The sequence below is a fragment of the Desmodus rotundus genome, chromosome 2, assembly GCF_022682495.2.
Source record: "Desmodus rotundus isolate HL8 chromosome 2, HLdesRot8A.1, whole genome shotgun sequence".
Taxonomy (NCBI): domain Eukaryota; kingdom Metazoa; phylum Chordata; class Mammalia; order Chiroptera; family Phyllostomidae; genus Desmodus; species Desmodus rotundus.
In genome coordinates this window covers 92015825-92028220 of record NC_071388.1, presented here as the reverse complement: position 1 = coordinate 92028220, position 12396 = coordinate 92015825, and the positions used below count along the sequence as shown (strand labels likewise).

General features: G+C 38.2%; 1 protein-coding gene across 38 annotated transcripts in view; it reads left to right on the top strand.

Moving 5' to 3' along the window:
• ZBTB20 (zinc finger and BTB domain containing 20) overlaps window positions 1-12396 on the top strand; it is an 830054-nt gene that overhangs the window by 687812 nt on the left and 129846 nt on the right. Inside the window, exon 1 of one of the 38 annotated variants that reach the window (XM_024578103.3) lies at window positions 7-165. The exons of 36 other annotated variants lie outside the window; for them this stretch is intronic. The gene's annotated coding sequence lies outside the window, so the exon portion shown is untranslated. Of the gene's footprint in view, window positions 1-6; window positions 166-564; window positions 2097-12396 lie in introns of those variants that run through there. One more of the 38 variants, XM_053918395.2, reaches the window with a different exon arrangement.

Below are 12396 nucleotides of genomic sequence, written 5' to 3'. Positions count from 1 at the left end.
GTAAGGCTGTTGATTTGTATGATCTTTCTCAGGGCCACCTTCAGTGAGTCTTCTCAGTTTTCCAGAAGGGAAAAGGGTGAGAGCTGAGTGTAGACCTGGACTCATTTCTAAAAATCATAGAGCAAGAGTAGAGTCCCCCATTAAGGCTTGCACATTATACTTAGGGTAAGTACTATTCAACTTTCCTTTCTAATAGGAGTTGCCTGCTTTAACTTTTCAGCTTAATACTAGCAGAGTAAGGTTTTTTATTTCTTGTTTTTGTTTTTGTTTTTAAATTTAACCAAGGAGGGATATGACTGAAGTAGAAAATTTGCAGATTTTTAAGGGCATCTATTGTGCATAAATTTGAGTATATGAGAATTTGCCAGTGAAATGATAGCAGCCCGCAGCCCTGTGCTTACAGAGCAAAGATGTGCTAGTCTGAACATGCCTGATCTCATCTGGAATCGAAAGCTAAATCTAGGTGGGCCTGTAATAATACCAGAAAAGGAACACATGTATCTTTTGTGCAACCTTTTTTTTTTTTTTTAAGCCAGGCTTCCAAAGGGAATGACAAAGAAATAGGTTCTCTCTTGCTTAACAAGTAGTCATACTCTGCTTCTAGAGATAGATATTTCTAGTTGTTTTGTTTTGTTTTGTTTTGTTTTTGTCATCGCTGTTGAAGTATATTCTTTCTTGTCAGTGATTGTTACACTTTCCATTTTTCAGAATGCTTTATCTCCATTAACTGTTTGATGTTTCCTCACTTGGTTACCTTTCTCAAGTCTGCGGTGACCCTCTCAGGCTTTGCAATTCTTATTGATTCTTGCCAGAATATATTTATGCATTAGTTGTTTGTTGCATTATGGTGGAGATAATCTCATTTTTCAAGCCTTTATGACTATCCAAAAATTTTTCATTTTGAGGTGAAATTTCTCGCAGTTATTTTTGACTCAGAATTGAACTTGTTTTGCAAAAGCTTGAAGAAAATCCAATTAGCAATTTTTTGAGAACTAAATATTCTAATAAATGTAAATAATTTTTTTACAAAATACATAATGATATGCATTGCTTTTCTAATTTGTTTTTCTCATGCTTTAAAACAGAACCTGAAAATTAAATGTATTTTTTAAAAAGGAAAGAAACCTGCCAGGTTAATGCTGATATTTTAAATGCCCATTTCAAATAATTCAAAGTTTTGATTTCTATGCAACATACCACCTTTCGAAGTCATTGATTACCACTTTGTGCAGATATACATATATATGCACACGTACACACAGAGAAACAACTGCACTTTAATTTACACTAATTCTATTTTTGCATAAAAGGACTAGCATTAATGCAAAATTTTTTAATTTATTATATTTCTACTTTTTGTAATTTAAAAGCCCAATTAGTTGTTGCCTCTATCAGATTATTTAATTATATGTGTATGTAGTTACTAATATCTATTTGTATTCTAACAATGTATCTTAATTTATAAAGTATTTTTATGTCTTATACACTTTTGAATATTATGCAACTATATTACATTAAAGTTTATTCAGATATAATTTGCTTTGTTCCATATCTGTGACTGTGTGAAGAAGTGTTTTACTTTCCCAATCTAGAGCGACTATGATCATTTTTTCCCCATATGTGATTTCTATATGTCTTCAGTATTCTGAAGAAGAAACTTTTTAACCTTGTAATCTCCTGGAAAGCTTTCAAACAAGTGGGAGAACTAATTTTTACCTTGCTACTCCTTGGTCTGTCTGTTGGCTCTCACTCCCTGTACCACCCCTCATCACCAGCAGCCCTGAAAAAAAACAACAATAATAAACATGATATGATAATTCTTCTGATCACAGAACCAGGAAATACCAAAGAAAATTGTGGCATATGAAGGAAAATGCCAAGAGCTTCTCCAGTAAGATCAGCTGTTTTCTCGTACTTTTTTTCTCTCTCTTGAATTTGTTTGTGACTTTTTTGGCCTGCTGAAGCATATCCCCATAATCTTACGAAGCCACAGCAAATCCCCAATGCCACAACACCACTGTGCAGCAAGGGAGTGCGCAGAAAAGCTGGTCCTGGGTGGCTGCGGAATTCCCCAGCAAGGGTGCAAGGCAGGAAGAGTAAGTAGGCTACTGTTCTCTTTGCTTCTTGCCTGGGCTGCTCAACTGGCCAGGTGGAGTGATTTTCTTTTCCTTGCTTTCCCTTCAGCTATCTGGGCATTTTCCTTCAATAACCAATGACTTTCTGCCTCTTTCCAGGGACGGTTTACATAGCAGAGCATCTCATTTTTGTTTTATATTGAAACATGGAAAGCTCTGGAGATTGGGAAGGGCAAAGGAAGGGAGCTTAGGGTATCTGGGAAATATTCAAAGTGGCACCAGACTCAAAGCTGGATGTTTTTGGTCTGTAACTTTTCTGTTCTCTCCAGAGCCTCTAAGAGGTTGAAAGTGGTGAATGGGATAACTATAGGGTGCAAACAATGATCTAACTGATTCAGTAGATGGAGCTCTTCCCCCTAAGTCTGTATTTAAATTAACGTCCCACTCTAGTTTGTGGGGCTCTCTGTTTTAAGGTGTGTTCCACTACACATGTAAAATCAAGACAGTTGGAGAAGAGATTTCCTTGCACTCTTCAAAAGAGATGAAGCATTTGTTCTAACACACAAAGCAGTACAGGGAAGAAATAAAGACAGGGTGGAAGTAAAGTTTACATATCTAAATTTCTCCCTTTTTGGTGGTATTCTTAAGTATGAATTCAAGTCCTAGTACTTATTATACCAGTGATTATTACTGGAAATGTAGAAAAATATATGGGGTATATAATATTTTGGATGTATTTATTGCAGATCTTTCAGGCTATCAGAACTGTGTAGATCTCCTCTCATTTGATTCTGCTAAGGAATCTTAATACTGTAATGCGATTATTTCATCCAATTAGTCTACGAACCTGGCTGAAATGTTAGATTCTGCATTGTGACAGTGCAGAGGAGGGCAAAGCAGCTGTGTTAGGAAGGTGCCTTTAGGAAAGCCAAAATATTTTCAGCAATAACTGAAAATAGATCTCCAGCATCTGTTTTAATAAGGAAAGAACTACTTGTTTCTTTTTTAATTGATTGAAATAAATAGTTGCCATAAAATTTATGTCAGTGTTATATTACTCTCAGTACCAAGAGAATAAGTTTGATTAGGTTCCTCCCTGGTTTCAGGAGGTAAAATATATATATATGTATACTATATGTAACACATTATATTCCTTAGTAGAGGTCTTTTCACAGACTGGAGATATTACTGAATATCTCTGGTTAAATCTTGATAAGATCATTTGGCCAAAGTAGAACTGGGCTTGGCTTTAGTACCAAATGAAATAGCATTTTTAAAGGATTTGGATTTCCTTTGCATACCACGTGTCTGCGTCTGATATGGTCCAGGAAAATAGAGAGGATGAGACAAAATTATTCCTAAGCAGCCGCCGTAGGCCAAACACTGAAACACTGCCAACCTGGACCAATCAGGCCGGCTTCTCAGAAGATACATGCTTTTATCAAACACTTACATGAAGAAAAAGAGGGAGGGAGCCCTTGACATTGCATTCGTATGAATGATTCTTCACTAATTTCAATAAAGTCCGTGGTGATATTCAATGATTTTTATTTTTATTTTTTTTTGTAAAGCAGAAAATGTGAATTTTCTTGTCCAGCTAAGAATCTTGCATTCTGACATCTTTTAAACAAAACTGTCCTTTTGAATTTAACAGAATAAAAAACTTCTCACAGAAAGCAAAGAGTAAAATTGATGGAAACTTAAAATCAATTCCAAACCCATTTCTGGCATGATGAGAATAACATTTGTGCTGTGTTTAAAGCAGTTTAAAACAAGAAAATGATAAAATGATCAATATACTTACAGCCAAAAATAACCAGGAGAGAACGATCCGTAATCCATTCCCAGACCTGAAACCCTACACTTTTGATTGAATGTGAAAATAAACAAACATATCTTTTCTAAGGTGGCATTATATGCCTTACAATATAAAACGATGATGAGATGCCAAGCTTTTGACTCTATTTAAGCTATGTTTTCAGAGTTTAACCTGATAAAAATTCCTAGACTTAAACTATTGTGGATACATTTATCTATACATAACCTGGCCATAGAAAGAGCAAAAGTTAAGGAATATACAGAATGTCACAGTGAACTACATTGCCACTTCACAGTCTCTGAACTCTCTTTTTTAAAAAAGGTTTAAGCTACAAGCAAAAAGCATGCTTTAGACTGTAGTTGAAAGTCAGAGAATTAGTCAATGTGGAACAGACTGAATATTTCTTTAAAAACAGCTTGACTTTTGACTAATTTATTAAGTTTAATACACACAAATATAAGTCCTGCATATTTTATGCTTATTGCTGCAATAGATTGAAAGACTAAGTTGACACTAATAAAGTTCGAAACTGTGGGTTCAAGGTCAGTGAAATGCCACTGTCCAGGCTTACACAAACCTCGCTAAACTTAAGATTTTGCGCCAGTGAACTATTTTCTACCAATTTTTTCCAGAGTCATGTAATAGGCTATTTATTGATCAGATAAAATAAAATTATCCTTCTGGGTGAAGAAATCCTAGCTGAAAAATTCAAATGACAACAAGTTGCATAAGCACATTTAATTTGGTTAACCTAAGGTGCAGTAGGAATGACGGTAATTCCAATAAGCACTGTGACGAATGTAACTACAAAAAGCATGTGTGATTACATCAGTGAGAGTGAACTCCCCGGGCAAGGTCAGAAAGGTGAGAGGCAGGAGAGGTGGCAAAGTGAGCACTAGTAATGGAAGTTATCGGAGAAGTTTAAAGCTTGCAGCTGGCTGCAAAATTAACAGATACCCCAAAGAAGAGTCGGTCAATTTTAAAAGTAGGTAGATAGTACTGACTTTTCCCTATAGGATGTAAACAACTGTAGAATTAAGTTTTGCAGTGAATTATAACAACCTCACGAAGCTTTGAATGTCCAGTGTGATAGTAATTGTAAAGAGCTATTAGGCATTTCTGCTTAAAGATTCATATAATTGTAATTGTTATGGAAACTTGTTGTGCTATTGTTTGAAGTTTAAAAGCTCTGCTTTAAGTGTCAACAAAGCAAATGTCAGCATCATAGGATCATAGTCATTGCATCTTGAAGCAATGATTGAAGCTTATAGCTTGAAGGAGACTTAGAAACCTCACTATGGGTGAGAGGGTTAGCAAACTCTCCAAAAAGGAATATTGCAGTATCTGGTGTAGAATTTGAAATATATATATATATATATATATATTTTACATTTTGCAATGACTTATATTTGGAAACACAATTTAAAAGGAAAGCTTAAAAAGTAGAGAATGTAAAGCTCCACGAATTCATCTTGACTAGTGTTGCTATACATTGAATTCTATGAACCAGGGGTTCTACATAAGGAAGAGGGGCAGAATTCATACAGAAGCACAAGGTTTTATTTTCCTCAAAGGGGGCAAAAGGGGCTAACAGATTAAGAAATGCTATTAGGGATTACAACATTTGCTTTGCCATAAGAAAACTGAAAAGTGACAAAACTTTCTCAAGATGTGAAAGGTAAATTGTACTACAACTTAAATTTTCTAGCTGTTATACCACAAGCCTGAACCCTAAAACAGATTTATAAAAATAAAAAGTGGATGATATTTCAAAAGTAATTGAAGAACAGAGCAAAGGAGCCCAGCCCTTGGGGTTTCTATTTCTGTACCAACAACCCCAGATTAGATAGGGCAGGAGCAAGTATGTATGGTAAGGATAAGGCATTCTGGGAATAAAAGAAAATGCACCTAGATCATACAGTTCCTAGACACCCTCTGTCGTTAGCACTGTTCCCTGAGCCTCATGGTGCCTCCAAAGTAACCTTGTATCTCATTTCTCTTCTTTCCTCTACCCCATCCCCCCCAAAAAAAGGAAAGAAACAAGCAAAGAAAAGAAATGTTTAAGAAATTGTAGTGAGATGACCTTTTAGAAAGAAGTTCTTAGAAATCTTGCACAGATCAGTGTATCAAAGTATGAGTTCTAATCAGAGGGTGATGATTCAACAAGTTTAAACACATTATGAACGGGGCTACTCCTCCCTCCCTAAGCACATATCATATACGTTACCACATCCCTGTTCCTTTCCCCCTGGTGTTTCCAAACAGAAGCAAATTCTGCCTCTTTTATCTCTATAATAATCTTTTTTTAGTATCTTTTTAATTGTATTTTTTTCATTATCATTTTCCCCCTTATACTTCCCCCCACAATCACCACACTGTAGTCCATGTCCATGAGTCTTTCTTCTTTTTTGCTCAATCCCTCCACCCCTAACCATCCCCCAGAGCTGTCAGCCTGCTTTCTAACTATGAGTGTGTCTCTATTTTCCTCGTTAGTTCAGTTTGTTCATTAGACTTCACATATGAGTGAAATCATATGGTATTTCTCTTTCTCTGGCTAGCTTATTTCACTTAGCATAATGTTCTCCAGGTCCATCCATGCTGTTGCAAAAGGTAAAATTTTATTTTATTTTTTTACAGCTGAGTAGTATTCCATTGTGTAAATGTGCCATAATTGTTTTATCCACTCATCTACTGATGGACACTTGAGCTGCTTCCATATCTTGGCGATTGTAAATAATGCTGCAATGAATATAGGGGTGCTTGTGTTCTTTCAAATTAGTGTTTTGGGTTCCTTCAGATAATTCCCAGGAGTGGAATCACTGGGTCATAAGGCAGTTCCACTTTTAGTTGTTTGAGGTATCTCCATACTGTTTTCCACAGTGGCTGCACCAGTCTGCATTTTGACCAACAGTGCAAAAGGGTTCCCCTTTCTCTACATCCTCACCAGCACTTGTTGTTTGTTGATTTATTGATGGTAGCCATTCTGACCTGTGTCAGGTGATGTCTCACTGTGGTTTTAATTTGCATTGCTCTGATGATTAGTGATGCTGAGCATCTTTTCATGGCTCTGTCACATTCTGTCTTAGAGATTAGCCATTTGTGTGTTTATTTGTAGTGCGAGGAACTTGTCTATGTAACTTTGGGCAATGCCTTTAATTTCACTGGGTCTCACTTTCCACATCTATAAATAAGAAAATTATAATAAATACCTTGCTGGGATACTGTAAGAATTCCATGAAAAGGAGTATACAAAGTGCTTTGTACAATGACTAGCACACAGTCACCATTTGCTATCATTGTTGCTATTGCTACTACTACTACTGTTATTAATATCCCCATGCCTCTAGTTCTCTTCCAACGATATTCTTCTTGAGGTCATAGATTGCTCTTGGAGAGGTCAACATCTCCTCAAGCAACAAACCCAGTGACTTTTACATAGTAGGAACTGAATAAAAATGTATTCAATCTTCTTATGCAAGTCCATAGGACCCATTATTTCCTTACAGAAGTCCTTAAATTTTTTCCCTGGAAGTTGAGAGCGGGGGATGGCCATGGCCGGGCCATCCTGCGTGCACTAGACAGGTGTCAGCGTTGCTCGCTGTGGACCGTCAGGACCACCCGCTCTAGCAGATTCCCCACAGACCCGTCAACCAGTTAGGACTGTTCTTTGCAGCACTCCCAGAACTGTTAGCTCGTAGTTCTGGTTCATGTGATTAATGAGCTTGTTATACCTCTGTCTGTAGCCTGAACTAGAAACTTTCACTTTGGAGAGCAGGTCAAGATATTGAATTTAATTTTAGTTGCATCTGTTATAAGCCAATTGTGTATTCATTACATTTATAGATTCCCTCTCTAGCCATATATTTTCATGGCTGTTGAGAGCACCTGAATCCGTGTTGAATGTCCTTAGATTTTACTTTAGGGACCTGAAAATGAGGCAGTGAGACATTTTTGATAGCTAGCTGTCTTCTTTGGCATTTCTTCCCTTTAGTGTCTAATCTGATCTGTTTGAAAAAAGGGGGCAAGTATAGAATTTTTATCTGACTTGAGTATGACATGGTGCTTCTGTATTAGTGAGGTCTGTGGTCAAAACAACTTATATACACATTTCTGATTTTCCTATCATGCAACTACATTCTATGGAAATGGAAAACTTCTAAAAAATGAAAATAATGAAAAAACTTGAGGCGTGTTGGGGTGGAGATGTGGCATTAAGTGCACAGGTTCAGCTGTAGGCAGGACGGCACACAGAATGGATTCAGTTTGTATGTGGACCTTGCTGGTCCTTTAAGGTTACAGTGAATAGCGAGAAAATTAAAAAGGGGCAGATCACATGGCCATGGCCATGGCCAAGGAGACGCTGACAGCAGGATGTGCTCAAGTCAGGAAGAATGTTGCATCTTAATCAGCCAGAAGTTCCATTTATTTGAGAGTGAGCTGGTGTTTGTGAGGGGAACAAGGTCACATTTAATAAAACTGGTAATTCAATAAAGAGTTCTGACTTTGCCAGAGTAATGGTGTTGGCATCAAGAGAAGAAAGTTTTGTAGATTTCTGCGTGTGCACTTGCTGTTACTGGTGTTCCTGGTGGGTGGCTGAATCATCCTTATGGCATTCAACAGGAACCAGCTGCTGAGAATATTAAAATGCAAGCATTTATTCCTCTAGAGAGACAGTAGCATCTGCAAAGTTTTCCTATCTTGATAGTACAGATAATCCCAGGGAGCATTCTCTAGTAGTTTTAACTCTATTCCTTTGTACATTTTTTTGACCCATTATTGTTCGTATCTCAGGTTCTAACTGGAGAGAAGAGTGCCTGAGGCTGCACCAGGTTGTAGAGACAGAGAGGAGGAAGCACTTGGCCAAGAACATGGCATTGCCTCTTGGGCTTTACCTTGAATTATGATTCTCAATAGGAAAAATGGGCATTTCCTTCCCATGCCTGTCTTCATGGCAGAGAGCCCCCCTCAGTGAGCTCCACCAGCAGCGTGGAAAGGCCTCGGACTTCCCCACGCTCGGTACTCACTTCTTTGGGGCCTTCCTTTTGACTTGTAAAACTTGTGAATTTGTTGCTTTCGTAGTGTGATTTGTCATTGTTTTTGATTTTGTTTTTGAGCTAGCATCAACAATTAGGGGGAGGGGAGGAGCAGAAAGGAGGTTTGGACTCAGTAATCTACTAGGTCTTTTCCCTCTCTAATATTTATGAATAATGTATTGAACTGATGGAAAAAATGTTGAATATGTTCATTATGAATTATATTCACCGGTGTGTTGCCTAGAATATTAAAGAGCAAAGCAGTTGCAGTATAACTAGTTTCTTACAATAAATGTACTCGTACGACAGAGCTCTGTACCCTTTCCTATTCCACTGTGTGTTGTCCCCAAACACACGCTCTTACATGTCTGAGTGTCAGCTGCAGACCGGGCACCTGAGGAGACGAACCGGGACATTTCTCATGGAGTCTGGGTCCTAAACCGAAGAAGCTTCCCTGAAGGGGTGGAGAGCGCAGTCTCCCTCCTGAGAAATCACTGAAACCAGTTCACATAGCAGACGGGACTCAGGGGCGACACTGCTGCAGGGGTTGCAGTTCTTATCCTCAGAAAAGAAACTCACAATTTTGTTCCTTCATTGAAACAAAAGTAAAGCTAGGGATGGATAACTGATTTGTTGGCAGTGTTACATGCTGACGTAAATGAGTAAAAATGGCAGATACTTCAGAATAAAGTAACTTAGATTTAGCTTCAAAATTCATTACATGTTTTTCTCACAATCATGTTTTGCTCAGATGTATTAAAATAAAACAGTGTTTCCTAAGCATTTACCAGATAACGTTGGGAAACATGAACCAGAAGTATGACAAGAGGCAAGAAATCTGGGATTTTTTTCTTAATTCACACAAGTAATCAACAAAATAAATAATACAGAGTTAAAATAATACCAAAATAGTTTTTCCCTGACCACCATAAAACAGCTGGGCGCCTTTTAAAAAATGAAATACAGCACTATAAATGACATGCAAGTAGGTACCAAAATAGAGAAAGACTCTCTAAGGTCAAGAACGTAGAGGACGCAGCCCTCACGTACAGTAGAGAACAGTTGCAGGTGGAAGCAGTTTACAGAAGGGAGCAGCAGAAAGCTCCAGCCCTTGTCTCTGATCCCAAGAGAACAGCAGGGTACTGATGAGCCAGTTCTGCTTCAAAGAAGGTTTTGCTTCGTGTTGTATCACTTCAGAGCCAGTGGACTAGTTCTTCTGAACAGGGAGTCCAAGACCTCATAAGTACTAATAACCAACTTTTTACTGTGACATTAAGTCAAACTAGCTGTCCCAGTGTTACCTGCATTACAATGGTGGGTTGTTGTTTTTTTTCCTTACACTCTCTTAAGAGCTAAAACCCATCAGAGCCCGTAAGGAGCAAGTATAAACTCAGCAGCCACATTATCAATAATTTACCATGTTAGGAAAGAGTAAGTACAAGGGAAAGGAATAAAGAATAAAATCCTTTTTTAGAAAATTTCCTGGCCCAACACTTAGATCAGGTCACTCAAAAACAAGAATGACTCCCCAAGTCCAGAGTGGTAGAACATGAGAGCAGATGAGGCAGGTTTTTCCCAGCTCCACCCTTCGTTACAGAACACGTCCCTTAACCCGTCTGTGTAATAGTGTGTTTGTCAAATAAATAGAAAGCCATCTATCCTCATCTCCTTCACAGCGGTATTGCTCAGGCTGATTGTGCACCTGTATATAAATGTATATGTGATAGCTACCTATTTACAGCAGGGGAGAATGATTTAAAAATAAATGAATCTGGATTTTATATATGCATCTGTTGTGAAGGTCACTCACTTACTTTAAAAAATTTAAAACCTCCTCTGCTAATTACTAATTGTGAAACACTTGAAAATAATGACTGAGCCTATATCACCTCTGCAATAAGGAAGAATTTTTTTTTAATCTAAGCAGGATTTTAGAGATTCAAACACATTTTCATCTACTTATGGACCCTAGTGGCCTTACTCAAGTACAAACCTATTAAGCAAAATAAAAGGTTAGCTTTGCCATTATATATCTTAAAAAAAATCCTAAATCAGAGTCTAGTATCAAAATATAATTCTGGCTGTAGGAATGAACTGGTTCTCTATATTAAACACTTATATTTTAGAAAATGGGACAAAGATATGTCATAAGGAGCAGATAAGCTTCAGCCTGCACAAACATCCCGGCATCTGCCCGGGCTACTGGTCTGCCCCAACATGAATCAGCCTCAGTATATATAAAGGCGCTAAGATCATTGGAAAAGAGGCCACATTTATCTGTTTTGTGCCACTGTTATTCTTTTGATGTTCATCTTAGCTATTTAATCTCTGCTTTCTATATACAGACCTCAGAGGAATGACAATGACACAAGGAGAGCAGGTGAAGATAAATAAATGTGATTTTTTAGACATGACCATTACCCCCTAATAGCTTTTCTCTGCTCCATTCCAAGCATCCATGAAAGAGAAACTGAGCTTCCATGGAGAGTGAAGTCATAGCTCCAACTTAGCGTGATCGGGAGAGGGAGCAAGCATACTGTTAGTAAAACAAGTGAGTTTCTGCTGGGCTGTGACCAGCTTCTCCTATTTCCTCTATTTTTTCCAAACTGAAAAGAGTTACTGTGGTATTCACCTGTCCCTCTGAGCCTGTGTGCACATGCCCCGGACCTGCTCACAGTGAGGCCAGAAAGAAATCAGGGGCAGGACTTCCATCCAGGAAACTCAGCCTCTTTTTAGTAGCGTCTGCTTGTTTTGTTTTGTCTTGTTGGTTTTTTTTTTTTTTCCCAGGGAAACTTGTGTTTTTAGAAAATATGTTTCAATTCCCAGACATTGATATCCTGGGCATCTTTCGGTTGTGACAGAAGTGGGGATTAGTGGCTGTGACAAATGTAGCAGAAGCCAGTGCAATTGCAATCTATCAAACATGTTGGCAGACCCCAGATTTTTCTGATCCTTGCTGCAGAACTCAGGGGCATCCTTCCCCAAGGGAGACAGAGGTAACTGAGAGTTTTGAGAGTAGTGGTGCATCTTTCTTAATTTCAGTCTTGGTAACTATGGGGCTGGAATGTATTGGTGGAAACAATAGCTAGAATCAGGAGCACCTTCTGATGTGTACGCTGTGTGCGGTTGCACAGGACCCCACACAAAGCAGGGCCCTATGCCTGGTTTCATGTTCTGCTGTTGCTCTCTTGAAGTTCCTAATGATTTTTTGAATAAGGTGCTCTACATTTTTACTTCACCTTGAGCCCTCAATATCATGCAGCCGGTCCTGCCTAGAATGTATCTTCTTCCCCTGGCATTCCAGCTGAAGGTATCAACCACCTGTCTTTTCCTACTGAAAATGACCCCCTTTTTTGATTCCCCAGAAGCTAATTCCTGGGTTAAACTCTGAAGATTTCTGCCCATTCAGAGTGGTTAAGGAAAACCTAACTCTCCTTCCTCCAAACACCTTGAGATGATTATAATCAAG